Below are 20,284 nucleotides of genomic sequence, written 5' to 3'. Positions count from 1 at the left end.
ATGTGAGGAACATCACGGGCTTACCTTGCCTGTGATTAGTATCACTATATCCGGCTCCATGGCTTAATGGTTAGCGTGCTAGACTTTGGTCACAGGTACCCCGGGTTCGATTCCCGGCTGGGTCGGGAATTTTAACCATATTTGTTTAATTCCGCTGGCACGGAGGCTGGGTGTATGTGTCGTCTTCATCATAATTTCATCCTCATCACGACGCGCAGGTCGCTTACGGGAATCAAATCAAAAGACCTGCATCTGGTGAGCTGAACTTGTCCTTGGATACTCCCGGCACTAAAAAGCCGTACGCCATTTAATACGAGCACACCGTGGGTCTGCGTCGCCTGTGATTAGTACCCACTATGTGAGGAACACTACGGGAATACCGGCGCCCATGATCAGTACAGCTTTGTTCAGAGCACCGTGCGTTAGCTTTGCCAGTCTGTGCTACTCTTAATTAGTACCGCAACTTGAGGAATACCATGGTTCTACTTTACTAGCGATAAGTACCATTATGAGGGGCCGTTGAACTGGATTTTGGACCCCTTTACACAACAAGCATCGTCGATTCAGAATTGTGTTTTGAAAGGTGAGGCATTGCGGGTCGGATCCACTGATTGTTTTAAGTTCATAATCATTGTTCATTGCCGTCTTTTTGAATTCTAGTCAGTGGATCGATATTGGAATTATTTTTAACTTTCTGTATTGTGAGTTTGATCCGCTGATAAATTTAAATTCATATTCATCCATTCACTCTTCATTATCATGTTTTGAATTTGGTCAGTGGATGAATTTTTGACGTTTAAATAGTAATTACATTTCGTCTCATTTCGTACCATTAGGGGCCGATGACCTAAATGTTTATGCCCCTTTAAACAACAATCATCATCATCATCATCAAAATACCTACCGGATGAAATAAAAGTGTCTTGTCAGTTGTTATCTTCTTCCTGGGCATGTCCCGGTTATTTGAGGTCTGCATTAATGTGGATTAAGCCCCGTTTGAAATGTTAATATTGATGATTTGTCTGTACATAGTTTAAAACTAAGTCCTCAGATTGATGTGTGTGTGTGTGTGTGTGTGTGTGTGTGTGTGTCTCTCTCTCTCTCTCTCTCACCACTGAATCTATTTTGATGCGGGTTTCAGCATTCTATAAAATATTTCTCTAGTAAGGTTTATGTATAGAAACACTCGTCTGTGACCAAAGGAAGGCGAGCAGTAATAATTTATGCATGTCGAAGAAAACACGGCCTTTCGTGCGCCTTTTTTTGCTTACACAGGCTAAACCGTTAAAGATATATTTCAGTACTGTGAGGCCAAGAATGTTTCAGCTTAGTCCGTGACAGCATGTTAATAAAAAGCCCACTATATTTTTATGTTACAGTTTGTAGTAAAAAATCAAGAATAAATAATCTTTATCAAAGTAAATTGTTTTTCATCTCAAGTAACTAATGTTGATTAGTTTATCATTTACAGTGTGTAATTTTCATTTATTTTTTGTGAGATATGGTTGTTTTGAATTCTTCGCGCCTTCTTCAAACTGAAATAACAGTTTAAAATAGCTGTCCTGAACCCCTTGAGATAGAAAATAGAAATTTTGCAATGAAGAAAGCCAGGAAAGCTTTTTGAAAAAAAAAGTGGTAAACTTGGGGCTTAACAGAAAATTATGTAAATTACCACATTAAATAGCGAGCAGGTGAGACTCTCACTAAGACCATATCCGGCTTGAGTCAGCCGTTAACAGCTATTGTAGTCGAGTTGAGACGTAAGAGAAATGTGGGTGTGTTGGGAGTTTCGTTGTTAATTTGATGCACCTCGGGTTTTTTTAAATTCCGTCCGTGAACATTTTGTTCTATTGGCTAGACAGACGAGTTGAGACTTCAGAGAAGTGTGAATATGTAGGGAGTTTCGCTGTTAATTTGATGCACCTCTGCTTTTTTAAATTCCGTCTGTAAACATTTCGTTATACAGGCTACACAGTAGAGTTGAGACTTGAGAGAAGTATGGTTATGTAGGGAGTTTCGCTGTTAATTTGATGCACCTCGGCTTTTTAAATTTGTTTTAGTACGTCTGTGGACATTCCATTGCACGGGCTACAGTACAACTGGAGCCATCGGCAAAGACACATTTCGTGTGACTAATGAATATGTGCTCCAAAATTAGATAACGTGAAAGGATTGTGCAGTTTTTTCACAGACGTTGCCGCTTTAATGACAGGCTGAGTGAAATGATGTGTAGCTCAAGTACGCGAAGTTAATCCTAACATGCGCTGCGATCACAGTCTTATTCACCGTGAAGTCCTTGCTGTTAAATCGTTGCTACCTTCTCTGAAAATTGTAATTAATAGTTTTCCAGTGACTTTGGTTATCTGTGGCAGTGTTCCGCAACCGGTGTGCCGTCACAAGTGACAGGTATGCCCCGAACTTTTACATATTGCATATTCTAAATTTTATCACAGGTTGCTGTCTCTCATGTACGTGTATTTCATCCTCTGCTGCAGCACTGATGAATTAATATATTTGTTTGTTCTTTATTACCTGCCACATGTTTTATGAATTCTAAGAAATTAAATGTAAATTATTTGCTCGCACTTATATCGTAGTTTGCTTGTCGGTATATTATTTTCTCCCTTCTCCCTCTGCGCTATGTGGTTTCTTTGTTATCCTTACCAAACTGCTGGGATTAGCAAACTTTACTTGTCCTTTACATCTTTGAATGTTGCAATGGTACTTGTTCCTCTTTGTTAGTGATCCTTCAACTTAATTACTTTTTCCTATACCGATTCACCAATCCATTGCTAGACTTTTCTTTGAAGAGTGTAGGTCACTCATCTTGCATTTATTTTAGTTCTCTCACTGCTGTACCTACTATAAAGTAGTCCGAAAATTGTGATTGTTGGCCACCATTATTTCTTTCTATTTTTATTGTTATTAGACTTTTTTCAGGATGGACAAATTCCTTGTTATGGAGTGTTCTGTCGGCGAGTACATGTAGTGACAGCTTTGAGCCCGAACAAAACAAGAAACAAAGACTGCAACAGTGCGTGTTTCGGAGAAATTACAGCCGTCCTTACCGTTGAGGAAAGTGAAACGTTAATATTGTTTGTAAAAAAAAATTGGTGAAAATAGTCCTGGCTTCAGAAGCTGCGAGTGAAATTTCAGAAACTGTGCGTAAGTTTGGTTATTTTTACTCGAGTCAGGATCAAACAAAATATATGGTTGTGCATATAACAAACTAAGTCACGCCATGGTAGACCAGTGACGTGCAACATCAATAGCGTTTGGTGTCGCATGGAGAAGATATTCTACTGTACAAAATGCAGAGCACAGCAGACGATCCTGTATATGTTCCATAATCTGGGGTTCTCTGCAGGTGCAGTTTATCGCGTCGACAGGGAAGTACCATTTCTGGAGATTACTCGTGGATCTTCCAAATGCTGAACGAAAACGATTGAGTGACCTCCACGCAGTCCAGTTTGTTCATGCCCAGGTGGGAGACTCCGAAGGGCGATGCTATTCTCAAGTCGAGAAATCCACATTTGTCCTCTTGCTCTAGTTAACAAGACTGCAGAGATTTTGAGGAAGCTTCTCCTGGATCTAAATCTAGGGGTAGCTGGCACATAACCACATTAATGAGAAAATTAATGTACGTAACTAAAGCTTCTAGGAAAGAAAGACACACTGGTTTTTATTTGAGACACAAACGTTGCATAGCTTAAGGACGCAGAACATCAGTGAGGTAGAACGGTTATCGAAACTACAGTTCTCTAAGTGACGTCACTGCTTACGTCACACAATTTACTGTACTTTGTTTCTTAATAATTGACACCTCACACGGCGCGCTACCACGCCGGAGTCTAGACCTACACTGATTGTTAGCCGCGCGGCAGGTGTATTTTAGTACCTTAAGTGGAAGCACTATTGCGTCACCCAGTGACGTCACGCCGCGGTCAGAAACTTAGGCCGCGTGCACACCGAGCGCACTTCGCATAGTGTGTCGCGTGTTGCTCAACGCTAAGCGAAGCGCCAGACAACGCGCAGTGTTGGTTAATTGCTTAGCGTTACCTAGCTGGTTCTGAAGCTATGGAAAAAGAAATTATTCATGCAGTGTTTCAAAGAGAAGAAATATGGAACCCAACACACAAAAACTATAAAAATGTAACTGTTTTGCAAAATAAGTGGACTTAAGTATCTACAACAGTTTTATCGCATTCCTACAGTAAACACATACAGTAATATTACTTCTACCGTCACACTTCACTGGGCTTAACATTGTGACAGGATGAAATTGCGTATGGATTTTAGTGTCGAAAGTGTCCGAGGAGAAGTTCGGCTTGCCAGGTGGAGGTCTTTTGAATTGATGCCAGTAGGTGACCTGCGTTGTGATGATGAAATGATTATGAATACACAAATACAACCCAGCCCCCGTGCCAATAGAATTTACTAATTATGATACAATTCCCGACTCTGCCGGGAATCGAACCCGGGACTCCTGTGACCAAATGCCAGTACGGTAACCATTTAGCCATGTAGCCGGACACTTTGTGACAAAGTGCATAGAATCTCTCAAACTCTGTCATATCGGCTTATAATTTTGCCAATGGAGGGTGGTAACGTGAAGAATATCACTCTGCAGGCTAGTAGTGGGCTTGGAAGTAAATATTTCTGTTATGAATTATATTTGTCACACATTTACTCCACCTTTGTTACGATGAAAAATTGTGTATGCTAATTGTAACAATATTGCAAAATACTATTTATAATTATTATATAAAGAGCGTAATTTAGCCGGAAATTTAATTTCCACGTGTTTGCTGCCCGGTGCTCCTAGACAATTTGGAAAATTGAATTTTTCTCAATACTTCTCTGCTACTTGTCGCCACATTTCAGTTGCAGGGTTTAGAAGGTCAAAAGTATTTTTTGTCACTCTTAAGTAATCATAAAATTTATCGCGATAAAATCTTGTATCTCCGTACAAACGATGGAATTCTCCGAAAGTAATTCGTTCTTCATTAATTTCATGAACCCACTTTCGATTCTTCTTTCTAATTTTCAACTGTTTCTAGTGTACTAGGACAACGGCATTAGTTTATGACCACCCTAAAACGCCTCGCGCTAAACTAAGCTGAGAACACGGCGTAGAGTTTTCGGTGTGAACAGCAAGCACGCCTTGCGCTATGCATAGCATATCACGCTACACGCGACACACTATGCGAAGCGCGCTCGGTGTGCACGCAGCCTAACTGCCACGAACCTACTACGCTGGCGTAGCAGGGGGAGATGCGATACTCCCACGTGGCGCGTTCCAGGTGGCGGATGCGGATAGGGGGGTCCTAACCGGCTTGCCGGCGGACTTGAGGGAAATAAAATACCTCTCGCGGACCAAACACATAACCCCCTGTGGGTGGGGGACGCAGATGAAGAATACACCCACGGTATCCCCTGCCTGTCGTAAAGGGGTGGCCAAGGGATGATTGAATTAGAGCCATGGAACTACCTGTGATTAGTACCATCGTGCGGGGAACACCATGGGTCGCTTTTACTTGCGCGTAGTACCACTATGTTAGGTACGAAATAGGTTTGTGATTAGTAGCAAAAGAGTACGGTGCCGGCTTTTACAGTACCTGTGATTAGTACCACTATATGAGCGACACCATGGTTCAGGTTTGCCTATGATTAGTACCCACTATATGAGGAACACCACGGGATAGCGCGATTCCCTGTGGTTAGTACAGTTATGTGATGAACACCATAGGTTTGCGTTGCCTGTAAATGGCCCCGCAACGTGCGAAACACCACAGGTCTGTATTACATGTGTGAATTTCATTACCTGTGAGTAGTACCATAATGTGTGTAATACCGCGAGTCTACGCTACTTTTGATTAGTACTGCACCATGGTTCTGCTTTCCTAGCGATAAGTACCACTGTGAGGGACCGAGGACTTGGATTTTGGACCCCTTTAGACTAAGGCATCATCGATTCAATATTATGCTATAGACGCAGTCCCTTGGTCAGTAATACTCTCACGTCAGTTTCTGTGAATGCGAGACATTGCGGGTCGGATCCACTGATTGTTTTAAATTCATATCCATCTATTCATTCTTCGTCCTCACGTTTTGAATGCTGGTCAGTGGAGCATTTTGGACTTTTAATTTGTCATTCCATTTCGTCTCATTTCGTACCATTAGGGGTCGATGACCTAGGTGTTAGGACCCTTTAAACAACAAGCTTCATCATCAGAAACTTATTGCTAGAGTCATTCGATCTTCCTCTTTAAAACGAGACGTTGAATACTGTCGTCGAATGTGTTGCCAGAAATTAATTCGATTTTTACACTTTCATGGTTTTGTGTCACTCACCGGACGAGGTATTGTTCCGGAAATAAAGACTTATTTTACGTCAAAAATGGTACAGGGAATGTCAGGTGGTGGCCAGGTGTGGATGTTCAGAATTTGGAACACAATAGGTAACGCAGGAAATAATAGCGTGTGTGAGCAAAAGGATATCAAGTCGTGGCCAAATATGGGTGTTCAAAATTTGAAACACAAAATATGACGCAGGAATAATGTCATCAGTGATGGAGAAAAAAGTCAGGTGGCATGTTTTGATGGAAATTTTGTCCGACTCGTTGGCTGAACGGTCAGCGTACTGGCCTTCGGTTCAGAGGGTCCCGGGTTCGATTCCCGGCCGGGTCGGAGATTTTAACCTTAATTGGTTAATTCCAATGGCACGGGGGCTGGGTGTATGTGTTGTGTTCATCATTTCATCCTCATCACGACGCGCAGGTCGCCTACGGGAGTCAAATAGAAAGACCTGCACCTGGCGAGCCGAACCCGTCCTGGGATATCCCGGCACTAAAAGCCATACGACATTTCATTTCATGGAAATTTTGATACATCTCTAGTGGAATTCTTTATAATCGATGGATAACTTAATAATGCCCTCGTGTCTCCATGAACTTGTTCGACCTCCTCCTCCTCCTCTTCTTCTTTCAGCAGATCCTTGGCCTTACTCAGCACAGGCTTTCATATATCTTTTACAAGATCATTTCACTGCTCGATGTTGGCCTCTGACTTCGGCGACGTATTACCGATCTCACAATAGACACAGCAATCTGAAGCATGTTAACAACCGCTATAGAGAGGGCAATATTGGGGAATATATTGTACGTAACTTGAAACTTATCTCTGGCCTATATATAGCGCAGGAAATTTATATGCGCAACACAAAGACGATAACGGGTACTGAAGACCGTGTAAGGGGAAGGTTATGAGCTGGCAAGAAAATTTCTGCTCTGTGATTCTGATCAAATGTCAAGACGACCGTATCTTGGTTTTCATCCAGCATCTTTTAATTTGGGAAATTAAATGTTAACTACTTTCAAGATGGGAGTAAAAGTACAGAGGTTCAACATAAAAAATTCTCTGGCAGTTAACGTAGTGAAAGACGCATATACACCATTAAAGTAAAAAGAAACACTCCTGAGGGCATTGCGTATTTAACACTAGTTCTGTTCTCATTTTTTTAAATCTGTTTTACGTCGCACCGACAGAGATAAGTTTTATGGCGACGGTGGGATGGGAAAGGGCTAGGAATAAGAAGGAAGCGACCGTGCCTTTGATTGATTTAAAGCTTGGTGTGAAAATGGGAAACCACGGAAAAGCATCTTCAGGGCTGCCGACAGTGGGGTTGGAACCAGCTATCTCCCAAATGCAAGCTGATAGCTATGTGATCCAAACCGGACAGTCACTTACTCGATTCTGATTTTGTTAGAATAATCTATCCCTGGTTGCTATGGAACATTTGTATGTATCCGATCAAGAGGTACAGTGCTAAACCCGATGGGAAAATATTAAGTAACAATGGTTACGCATACTCAGTACTTGCTTCGTATTCTTTTCTCTTCCCACATTTTGATGGATTCGCTGGTTTGAGCTATGTGGACTTAGCCGTATTTTACGGCCGGATGCCCTTCCTGACCCAACCGTATACGGAGGGATGTATTCACTGGTGCGTATTTCTATGGTGGTTAGTAGTGACGTGCGTTGTGTTCATATGGAGAGGTGTGTACTGAGACAAGCACCCAGTCCGCAAGTCCAAGGAATTAACCAGACGCGGCTAATATTCCGAACCCAGTCGGACTCGAACCCAGGACACTCTGAACCGACAGCCTTGACACTCGCCATTCAGCCAAAGAGCCGGACAACACTCTATACCAGGGATGACAAACCTTTCCCAACTAGCGTATCAATTAAGGTCTTGTTTATCACTTTTTACTGTCTAGTATGCCATCAGTTATTTTCCTATAAACCGGGCAAGTTGGCCATGTGGTTAGGGGCGCTCGGCTGTGAACTTGCATCCGAGAGATAGTGGGTTCGAATCCCACCGTCGGCAGCCCTGAATATGGTTTTCCGTGGTTTCCTATTTTCACACCTTAATTAAGGTCACGGCCGCTTCCTTCCAAATCCTGAGCCTTTCCTATCTCATCGTCGCCATAAGACCTATGTGTGTCGGTGCGACGTAAAGCCACTAGCAAAAAAAAAAAAAAAAAAATTATAGAAAATCCTTACGAAACCAACCTCATTTGACTTCATTTACTGTAGGTGTTGGATTGCTTTACACATCAATCCATTCAACTGAATGTTTCATAATTTTATTTTGCAAACATAAATTATAATTACATTTTTAAAAACAGGAAAATTTTAAGAATAAAGTATATTTTTGCTTTAACCTAATGACGTTTGTAAAAAGAAATGTCCATAGAATTAATTAATACATACTTCTTCATTAAAGAGCAATGTTCAGTAATATGCTGTATGTTCAGATTTTGACCTGTTTATTACATGTTAAAAAACATTAAAATATGTTAGTATGTTGTGTGGTGTGCCACGGAAGTCGAGTTCGCGTGTCGCACGCGTGTCATAGGTTCGCAATCCCTGGCCTATACGAATTTGAATCAAATTTAAACTAAGTTAACATATGTTGTTGTGTTTATTACACCGTTGTCTAGGGGAGCGACAGAAATCATTGGAAATGTCATTGAAGTGGGAATTATTCGAGAACTGAAATGATAGAGATGCATAGCTTTTCTTATTGTAGTTCACTCCATGTTATGCAGACAGTATTGCTCTTATGCCAGCAAGGTTGCCATATCGAATGGCTGTGTTCAGCAGCATCACGGGAATACTGCAGCACGTATTTTGATGAAACTCAGCATTTCATTTCAAGATAAAATGGGGAAAGAAATTAAGCGAAAATTATTTTTGGAAACTGAAGGGGACGGACGATTTAGAAGGCGCTTATTTTTGTTTTCTCAGCAATAAGGGAAAATGGCAACACGTAAATTTGTGAAACTCAGTGCTTGAGTTCAACTTAAAAGGAGCAAGGAAATAAGCTGTAAAATTACTCGTACTTTTAGGAACTCAACGGGACTGTGGGTTTCGAGGGTGAGGCTTCTTTTGGTTTTGGCAGCAGTAGGGGATAACGGTGGCACATAAATTTGCGAAACTCACAATTTAACTTCAAGATAAACGAGGGAAAAGACTAAGCAAAAAAATTTTTGTACCAACTCAAGGGGGGCGCGAGGGATTTAGTGGGGGCTCATTTTTGTTTTCACGCCAGTACTGGAAAACGGCGGTGCATACATTTCTGCAGTCTGTATTTAGGTTCAAGATGAAAGAGGAAAGAAGCTGTTAAAAAAAAAAAAAATTATGGCCTCGAGGGAACGAAGGTTTAAGAGAGGCTGATTTTGGCAACTCAGAGAGAAAATGAAGAAAGGCAACAAAGCTATGGCTGTTCCCGCTATTGTGCTTCCTCCCTGCGAATGTGTTTATGAAATAGAGAATGTTAAGTAATTATTTTAATAACTCGCAGGCAAACAGGTTCCTCACCTTTTCCTTTCTTTCATAATACAATATAAAGTATATTGTAATATTCCTTAATCACGAGGAATTTATTGGTATCCAAGAGGGGATGTGTTCATTCCTTGTAGGTCCATAAGGGCAATGACATGGAATGATCTGTAGTGAAAGGCGGTAGTCCGGTGTCGGGTGTTTGGGCTGGTCTTGAAAACTATAGCTGGCTTGTTTATTTGAAGAGGAAATTAATTAAATATTTTAATTACATTCTTGAAAACATTTGAGGTGAGAGATGGCTGTAATATGAGCCAACTACGGTATTATTATAATTCACTTAAATCGCATTGTAAATGTTATGCTAGGTCAAGTTAAGACATGGCTTGAATATCACACTCGCTGGAACAGCTTTATCGTCATGAGGGGTTGGAAGTTAAACAAGAGTAGACAGCAGGTGCAGTTGTCTGATATACGGTCTTGTACGACAGCAGGGGAACCATAGTGTGATTTGCATTTTAACTCAGACAGAGGGAACCATCTTATAAGCAACTATTGTAGTAGGCCCTATTGAAGGACTACCGAGAGAATTAACTGTCGAAATTGGTGATATTCTTCAAAATTATAAGCCATATTCTACATTGTAATGTAGGCTCCATCACTCTATTCGTGTAGTTCACCAAGATTCTACCCCTAGATGTGTGGTTGGTCATACATGCACTGGAGATCACGCTGAATGTTGCTAACTCATGTTATATATCCGAAATTTTCGTATATATCCGAATGATCAGAGCGCCGAGATGAGACTAGTTACTGGCTGTAGGTTATGTGTTGTGTTCTTTGTTTTCATTTTGTTTGGTTTTATCTCATTGTCGCCGTAATGCACGAACAACGCGGAAACGTTTGTTTAGAAAGAACGATATTGTATTTGAAAATAACTTTTCTGGGTTAATTGTAAATACGTAACTTTCGGAAACATTATTTCATTTCTACTAAACAGTTACCCTATCCCAGAATGTGTACTTGTACTTAATAGATGGGAATAAATTTTTAATAGATACGAATAAATTTGCAATAAGCAGCTACCTGACCAGAAAAAATCTAACAATGTTTTAACAGAAGAAAGCAAAGGTAAAAAGAGAAATTTAGATACCGTGCCTGTTCGAACGCATCTGTACTTCAGACAATTTTTCTTCTACCCAGTTCAGAGAGAAAACTACAAGACTTACAGGCTTTCTTCTTGTGAAATGTTCGCAATGACTCCGGGGCCGTACATGCGTCTGTTGTTGCTTCAGCATGGGTTAACTTCATTACTTTCGTATGTCGTGTCACATCTCCTTTGGTCAGCTCTTGTTCTCCTTTGATCCGAACGCTTTTATTGTTCGTAGATCTTCCAGCAATGAAGTGAGTTTTATATCCTAGTTTTTCTGCATCATACGGTTTCTTAGCCGATACTGCACTTTCATGAAGTTCAGTTGTTACGAAGGAGTGTTTAGGCCTAACTAGTTTTCTCACTTAGGATAGTAACCACCACTACCACCACCAGAATTGGAGGCCCTTAATTATTTTGGAACTGATGGACTCTGGCAGTGTAATGTTTCTGTTTCTTTCAGTTCCTCCAATGTGTAAGGATTTGTTCGATACACTTTTTCTTCCAGTTTACCTCACAAGTAAAAATCACACACTGTTATATCTAGAGAACGAGGGGCAAATAGACCAGCACTGATCACTCTGTCTGCAAACACTTCCGAGATTGTAAGAAGGGAATCTTCTGCTGTATGAGCAGGAGCTGAATCATGTTGAAACCACCCACACGATTTTTCTTCTTCCGTAACTGATGGAAAAACGGCGTCGAAAGTCATCTTGGTACTTCTCTGCATTTGCTGTCGTCTCGAAAAAAATAGGCCCAGTTATTCGTCTTGCAATTACAGCACACCAAACCCCAATCTTCCGATCATAATGAGGGTCTTCATAAACACCATTAGGATTTTCTGCACACCAATAGCGAGTTATGACTGTTCACGTGGCCATTTAGAAGAAACCAGAACTTTTACATACAAAAATACGGTGTTGCGATGATAACTGTCTCACCGTGTTAACAACTGAGATTCAGACTTGCGACTCATGCTTGCCAGGTCGAACACGTGCAGGCTGCTTGCAAGGTTAAGAACTATGCGCGCGCCTCCCATACTGGAGCTTACGAATGGGAGAGTAAAAACTCTGCTTCGACGGTCTTAGTTTATGTGATACACTCTATATATGATTTATTGTTAATCAGTATACGGTATACTAATGAAAATCGTAACAGAGTTAAAATTGTAAGTTAAAGTTGAGTTATATCAGCTTTTGTAAATAGAACGGTTTCCTTTTGTTTTTGAAAATCTTATTTTGAAGGGATTAAATTAATTGTGTAATTTGCCATTCCTTCCATTTATTACATGGTGGCTGCTATAACAGGCTTTCTAGCCCTGCTGTGGAAAAGTGTATTGAATTCTATTATCTCATGTTTCTTCTTAGAAGAGTCGTGTTTTAGTCTATTCGGGACGGTGAATTCCGTGATGGGGATTGGGAAGCCGAAGTCCAGTGAGTCGTTAGCGGAGCATGGTAACTTTTGATAACTATCCTGAATCTGTTCGCATCGACCTCCTTATCTGTTTTATATATATATATATCCTTCCGTCAAAGACCCCGACATGCGATTCAGCGCTCACGTAATTACAAATACGTAGGGCTACTGGTAAATCTGTAAGACTATAGAGTGCCATTATGTGGATTCTATCGTTGCGCACAAGCCACTTAAGTCACCTAAGGAGAGTATTTGATGTCAAGGTGAGTGTTATACCTATCACGGTCTTGTCCGACTCCATGGCTAAAAGGTTAGCGTGCTGGTCTTTGATCACAGGGATCCCGGGTTCGATTCCTGACAGGGTCGGGAATTTTAACCATCACGGGTTAATTTTGCTGGCACGGGGGCTGGATGTATGTGTCGGTTTCATCATCATTTCATCCTCATCAAGACGCGCAGGTCGCCTACGGGAGTCAAATTAAAAGACCTGCATCTGGCGAGCCGAACATGTCCTCGGACACTCCCAGCACTAAAAGCCATACGCCATTTCATTACCACGGTCTGGAAATATGATGTAGCTACTTGTTGTCTCTTGTGGTGTTGACTGTCCCTTGGTGGTGGTGGTGCCTAGTTTTAGGCGTCTTTGACGACGAGAACAACAGGTAAGTGTATTTACAGCATGTATATAATAATAATAATAATAATAATAATAATAATAATAATAATAATAATAATAATAATAATAATAATAAATTTCATTATAATTTCCCTTTAACTACAGTCTGTTTTAATACCCACCAGACCGAGCAAGTTTGCCGTGCAGCTATGAGCGTTCATTCATGAGATATTGGGTTCGAACCGACCGTCGGCAGCCCTGAAGATGGTTTTCCGTGATTTCCCATTTTCACACCGGGCAGATGCTGGAGCTCTACCGTAATTAAGGCCACGGCCGCTTCCTTCCCGCTCCTAGCCCTTTCCTATCCTATTGTCATCATAGAACCTATCTGTGTCCCTCCGACGTAAAATAGATTTTAAAAAGATTTAAAAACTTTCATGTTTTGGGGACGATCGCCATCCCAAGTACGGTCCGGAACTATAGACGTATTCTGCTTCAAAATGACCACTTACTGACGAATTATTCGCGCAACTGTAAGATGACCGAGAATAACAAAGAATGTTTTTTTTTTTTTTTTTTCCCAGGGATACGCCAGTTGTAGAGATTCATATGAATGACACTGTCCATATGAATTACTTTGGATATGTATGTTGAGTCATCGACCCAAAGACTAGCCCGCCTGGTGGTCATGATCGTTAAGGCATCAAATCCATTCGATTTGGCACCGTGGTTAGCCGGTTCGAGTCCTGTTGATGGGAATAAAAATTAACCATGAGGATATTGGCCGAGAGGATAGGAAACGTGGTGATATACAATTTCTAATCAGTAGATTGCCTGCCAAAAGCCTGAATTCTCTCTCCTCAGTGTTCATAAGGAGTGGTGGAATATGACGCTGTTAATGGCAATTCGTCCGTTGGATGGGGACGATAAGCTTTGCGCAAACCTCTTGGTGTTTTATAACAGGAGTGGGATATTCAAACAGTAAGACCTGAACCAGGCGATCCGAACATATCCTCGACACTCCCGGCACTTAAAGCGATACGATAAATAATAAAGCCCGAAAGCTATTTGCATCCCTGACAATAGGAAGCCCAGATGTCTGTGAAGAGACATACCAGGGAAATGAAATGTGTAGTAGTTTCCCCATTACTTTTCTCAGCGAGCCAGACTGTGTTACTGCTCACTGGTCATCCTCGCCTATTGAAACGTATGCAACCAACCTCCTACGATCCATCTTTTCACACCATTAAGGACCGGCTGCATGAGTAAGGCCGTCTTCTGACATGAGCTATGAATAATGCTAGCAACTTCGGTCCTTATGCGCCCGGTCCGTGTGATGAATGGTGTGAACATATGGACACAAAGCTTGTAAGTTCTCCTTCTTCTACACCTTGTGGAATCGTGGGTGTGAAGTATGTCACACATTTCTGTAGATTTGGCCATATTTTATGGTAGGTTGCCCTTCTTGACGCCAGTCCTATGTTGACTGATGTAATCAGTATTGCGTATAGTAGTTGCTAGTGTAGTGTGTTGTCTGAATATGAAGAGACAAATACAAACACGCAGTCCCCGAGCAAGAAGAGTTCATGACACGCGAATAAAATCCCCGACCCGGCCGGGAATCGAACTTGGAATCCTCTAAACCGAAGGCTTCAACGGTGACCATTCAGACAAGCAGTCGGTCTCATGGCTTGTAAGGTCGCTTTATACTTATTTCAGTGAGTTGGCAGGCTGGTATGTAACAATACTTTCTGGCTCAGTGTGGAAAGCAAGTGGTATCCTTCTCACTTTTTTTGTGATATACCGGGCTTTCTGTATGACCTGTTGGTACAACTGCTGGGAATTCAACCAGCCTCCGGCTCAGGACCGAACAAAGTCATTCATGAATTTCATTACGGTAATAACAAGTTGAGCAGGTCCAGGTCAGATTGTTCGAAATGGTTCTGGATTATTAGAATTGTTACCAAGAATTCCCGCACCACAGCTGAGAAATGTTGTAGGTGTTAGAAGACAGGAATAAGAAGCTACTTTCAGCCTGTGTGCGGGGGGGATAAATAACGTGTCGAAACACTTTGTTTACGTCAAGAATTGCAGTGCCACGTTTATAACTGCTGCCAACGTCATTGAATGCACCTCCGCATTCTGCTGGACTTTTTCTTATTTTTCGCCAGCAGGTGACTGGCGACTAGATTCATTGCGCTTGAGAACAAGGAAACAACGCGGGGCACAGTATTTTACCTGACCACAGCGCATAAAACAGAACTATGCGGGAGAGAATACTTGCAGTCATCCTCGGAGGAGGTGCTTAACGGGGAAAACATCTCAATAGTTCATATATGGCCATTGCAGTTGCGGTATATAAATGTAAGTTAAAAGCGTTTCAGTCTGTCGAACACACACGTTCAATATAAATATTACACTGTAACATACCTATTAAAAAAAGCACACAATATTAAACAAGGAATAACAGTTTATTCCTTTATTCCTTGTTTATTCCTTTTTTTTCCGGTGGGGAAAGCTGTGGAAGAGGTATTTGAAGTATTGATTCCATAATCATTTAACGATAAGCGTTCTCTGAGACGTCAGTTTGATTGCAATAACGTTTGATAACCATTCAGGTTTGATTATCTAGTTGAATTTCCCCCTGAGACTACAATCGCCATCATCACTCCATTCTCATCCGTTTGTCATCTCCTCGAAAATATGTGGCATGCCGCACCAGGCGGCACGTTTGTGTACTTTGGCGCTAGTTGGAGCTGCTTCACCTGGCATGGTTGGAATCCGGTTAAGTAGATTATTTATTATTATCATCGTCCCAGGATATTTTTTCATATTAGTCCACTCTACTCCAGATCATGTCAACTCGTAGTGGTTACAGATCGATAGAGGCTGAAAAGGCATTGACCTTAAGCCTTGTCCAAAAATCATTACAATTTCTGCGGATGCTACTAAACGAGGCTGTCGACTAGTCATGTCCAAGGATCCTAATATAGAAATAATAATAATAATAATAATAATAATAATAATAATAATAATAATAATCTCTGAAAAAGAAGCTTTCGCGTCGCGCATTAATAAAATGGAAATGGCTCATCAACTGACCAGAGACGTTTACAACAGAAAGTCCATATCCTTGAACGCAAAACTCAGATATTGCACTGTCATAAGACCAGAGGCTTTTTATGCAGCGGAATGCCTTGCTATGGACAAGGAAGACCTGATAGAAAAACTGGAAATTAAAGAAAGAAAGAAAGAAAGAAAGAAAGAAAGAAGATCTTAAGGAAAATTCTTGGCCCAATTAACTACAGAGACGAATATAGACGTCAGGATAACCATGAGCTGTATACTCATGTCCAGAAGATCTTTGATGCCTTGCGGAGAAGTAGACTTCAATTTTATGGCCATTTGCTAAGAAAGAATCCCACACGATTATGGAACCAGATCTTTACCTATTTTAAAGATAAGAAGAGCCAGCCAACTTGGTTCAAGGAGGTGGGAAGGGACCTACAGGAGATGGGGATCACTTTGTTTTGAGTCATCAGTCCATAGACTGGTTTGATGCAGCCCTCCTTGCCACCCTATCCTGTGCTAACCTTTTCATTTCTACGTAACAATTGCATCCTACATCTGCTCTAATCTGCTTGGCATACCGTTCTTACCCCCTACACTTCCTTCAAAAACCAACTGAAACCGAGCTCGATAGCTGCAGTCGCTTAAGTGCGGCCAGTATCCAGTATTCGGGAGATAGTAGGTTCGAACCCCACTGTCGGCAGCCCTGAAAATGGTTTTCCTTGGTTTCCCATTTTCACACCAGGCAAATGCTGGGGCTGTACCTTAATTAAGGCCACGGCCGCTTCCTTCCCACTCCTAGTCCTTCCCAGTCCCATCGTCGCCATATGACCTATCTGTGTCGGTGCGACGTAAAGCAAAAAAAAAAAAAACTTAACAAGTCCCGGGTGTCTTAAGATGTGTCCTATCATTCTATCTCTTCTCGTCAAATTTAGCCAAATCAATCTCTTCTCGCCAATTCGATTCAGTATCTCTTCATTTGTGATTCGATCAATCCATCTCACCTTCAGCATTCTTCTGTAACACCACATTTCAAAAGCTTCTATTCTCTTTCTTTTTGAGCTAGTTATCGTCCATGTTTCACTTCCACACAATGCCACGCTCCACACGAAAGTCTTCAAAAACATCTTTCTAATTCCTATATCAATGTTTGAAGTGAGCAAATTTATTTTCTTAACAAAGCTCTTCCTTGTTTGTGCTAATCTGCATTTTATGTCGTCCTTACTTCTGCCATCGTTAGTTATTTTACTAACCAAGTAACAATATTCATCTACTTCCTTTAAGACTTCATTTACTAATTTAATATTTCCTGCATCACCTGCCTTCGTTCGACTGCACTCCATTCCTTTTGTTTTGAACTTATTTATTTTCATCTTGTACTCTCTACCCAAGACTTCGTCCATACCATTCAGCAGCTTCTCGAGATCTTCTGCAGTTTCAAATAAAATAACAATATCATCGGCATATCTCAAGGTTTTGATTTCCTCTCCTTGGACTGTGATTCCCTTTCCAAATTCTTCTTTGATATCCTTTACTGCCTGTTCTATGTAAACATAGAAAAGGAGGGGGGGGGGCATAGTGCAGCCTTGCCTCACTCCTTTCTGAATTGCTGCTTCTTTTTTTCAAAGCCCTCGATTCTTATCACTGCAGACTGATTTTTATACAGATTGTAGATAATTCTTCGTTCACGGTATCTGATCCCTATCATCTTCAGAATCATAAATAGCCTGGTCCAATCAACATTATCAAATGCCTTTTCTAGATCTACGAATGCCATGTACGTGGACTTGTCCTTCTTGATTCGATCCTCTAAGATCAGACGTAAAGTCAGGATTGCTTCACGTGTTCCTACATTTCTTCTGAAGCCAAATTGATCTTCCCCCAACTCAGCTTCAACTTGTTTTTCCATTCTTCTGTAAATAATACGTGTTAAAATTTTGCAGGCATGAGATACTAAACTAATAGTGCGGTAGTTTTCACACCTGTCAGCACCGGCTTTCTTGGGAATAGGTATAACAACATTCTGCCGAAAATCGGATGGGACTTCTCCTGTCTCATACATCTTGCACACTAAATGAAATAACCTTACCATGCTGGTTTCTCCTGAGGCAGTCAGTAATTCAGGGGGAATGTCATCAATTCCCGGTGCCTTGTTCCTATTTAGGTCGCTCACAGCTCTGTCAAATTCTGACCTCAAAATTGGGTCGGGGATCACTTATGAAGGAAGATATACAAGAACGCAGCCCACTCAGGAGGAAACTAAAAGATCACCAGGGTTTCCAAGAAAGGCCAAAGTCGGGAAAGACGTGGACGGAGAAAGTAAAGAGGAACACCGGCAACGAATGAAGAAGCACTGGGCAAAGATCAATGCCTAGAGAAGACATGAACTAATAATAATAATAATAATAATAATAATAATAATAATAATAGTAATAATAATAATAATAATAATAATAATAATAATAATAATCTTCTGCCGCTTTTGCTACACCTGTGGGGCCACCGATGCGAAGGGTATCGCACGTATGGATTTGGCCTTGTTTTACGGCCGGATGCCCTCCCTCAAGCCGACCCTATATGGAGGGATGTAATCACTGTTGCGTATTTTTGTTCTGGTTGGTAGTATAATGTGTTGTTTGAATATGAAGAGAATATTGTTGGGACAAACACAGATACCCTGTACCCGAGCCAGAAGAATTAGTCAGATGCGATTAAAATCCCCGACCCGGTCGGGAATCGATCCCGGGGACCTCTGAACCGAAGACCTCAATACTGACCATTCAGCCAAGAATTTGGACTATAATAATAATAAGAAGAAGAAGAAGAAGAATACGAATAATAAATCGTATGACCACAGCTAGCATTTTTATTTCACGCCATCTGGCTGCCTGCGAGTCATTTCGACGTTCGTTTTATTCTGCCTGATGCCGGGCTGAGTGGCTCAGACGGTTGAGGCGCTGGCCTTCTGACCCCAACGTGGCATGTTCGATCCTGGCTCAGTCCGGTGGTATTTGAAGGTGCTCAAATACGCCAGCCTCGTGTCGGTAGATTTACTGGCACGTAAAAGAACTCCTGTGGGATTAAATTCCGGTACCTCGGCGTCTTCGAAAACCGTAAAAGAGTAGTTAGTTGGACGTAAAGCAAATAGCATTATTATTAGACCTACTCTGCCTAATGGTAGGGAAACGGATCTCTTATGAGCGATCTATTCATTTTGTCGGGTAAATATAAAGTTATCGCAAGTGATCTTTTATATGCCGACATCGTACGTACGACATGGAGTGACGAATTGACTTTTCACGAATAACCTGTCTACTTCTGTCAGTTTGAACCCACGATCCGGAGACCGGCACTTTACCATTGGTCCATAGGGACAGCTGATCAGTTAGTTACGAAGGGCGATGTCTTGTCGATGCAACCATAATCGTTATTCATATCATGGTAGGTGAAATATCTAAGATTTAGCATCAGATCATGAAGATACTACTTGGTCCTTGGTCTTCCTCGACCTCTCTTACCCAGGACTTTTCCTCAATTATGGTGATCACGAAGCTGTTATGTCTCAGGGTTTGCCCAATGAATTTGGTCGCCCCTTTCCTCCTCATGGTGAATAGTTCTCTCTTGTCTTTGATTTCATTCAGGACGCTTTCATTTGATCTCTTTTCTGTGCATCTAATCGTCAGCACTCGTCTCCAGATCCACATTTCAGAAGCCCAGGGTCTCTCAGGGTGCATACACCGGTTCATTGCGTGGTGCAAGGTGCATAAGACGACTTCGCTAGGTTGACTAGAGTGCAGACCCCCACTCGCCGATTTTAAGCAATATCGCTGTGTCTCCCTTTCCCTACGCCTGTCTCGCTTGCTCTGCCTGTCTCCCCCTTTCTCACTTGGTACCTAAGCAGAATTGACCCGAGGTTAACAGAATCGCTGGTCCGAAATGAGCCGAGTCGGACCGATGTACGGTGCACAGAACCTCTCCGCCTCAGTTTGCACGCGTCAGATTTTGGGCGTTTGAGAGGCCCTGTTCTAGCCGTTTCCTGTCTTGTTTAGTTGTCCGGGATTCACAACCGTATAGCAGCAAGCTCCAGAGAAGTGATGGTATATTACATTAATGACGTGATTATATATATTTTTTTTAGCCGTGCTGAGTGGCTCAAGCGATTAAGCTAGCTTTCTGAGCCCGAGTTA

The sequence above is a fragment of the Anabrus simplex genome, chromosome 1 (genome assembly GCF_040414725.1).
Source record: "Anabrus simplex isolate iqAnaSimp1 chromosome 1, ASM4041472v1, whole genome shotgun sequence".
Taxonomy (NCBI): Eukaryota; Metazoa; Arthropoda; class Insecta; order Orthoptera; family Tettigoniidae; genus Anabrus; species Anabrus simplex.
This window is presented reverse-complemented; position numbering follows the sequence as displayed.